We start from the raw sequence: 641 nt of genomic DNA, 5'->3' as shown, positions 1-641 counted from the left end.
GATTTTCCAAGGGTGCGACTAATACTCAGGAGCGACTTATATGTGATTTTGTTAGACATAAATAGGCTCATATTTCTTATTTTCCCCACTTAAACCGGTTGCCTTTTGGCGGATGTTTCCCAATAACAACCACTAGAGGGCACTGTAGGTTTGTGTATCAGTATCTACTGCTGTCAGCTGACAGAAACGCAGAAGAAGAAGTTACGTTCAAAACAAACGTTCCTGATAATCTAATCATTCTCCTCATGGATGTTATGATGTTTTTCTCATTTGCATCAAGACATTATTATTATTGTTTTTTTATTTTTCTCTTCCTGGGCTAATGTGGGACAACAAGCCATCAAACTGGGTTATAAACAGACAGAAGAGCAGCTAAAAACTGTCCTTTAGATGCAGCTCCTGCAGGCTAGAAGGTAATGATCGCCGTAGAAAAAGACAAAAAACTGCTGTCCTGAACCCAGAATGGAGAGATGATTATAGATGCTTTTGTGGAGTTCTTTAAATAAATAACTTAACCTCTCAACATCATCTGTATCTTCTGTGTATTTTAAACGAGATAAACAGCCAAAGTCTCCATCATGTAGTGATGAGGCTAAAAACTTCAGACAGCTTCTCCAATGGGAGTGTCTAGTTTATGAACA

This window comes from Oryzias melastigma, linkage group LG7 (genome assembly GCF_002922805.2).
Source record: "Oryzias melastigma strain HK-1 linkage group LG7, ASM292280v2, whole genome shotgun sequence".
Classification (NCBI taxonomy): domain Eukaryota; kingdom Metazoa; phylum Chordata; class Actinopteri; order Beloniformes; family Adrianichthyidae; genus Oryzias; species Oryzias melastigma.
This window is presented reverse-complemented; position numbering follows the sequence as displayed.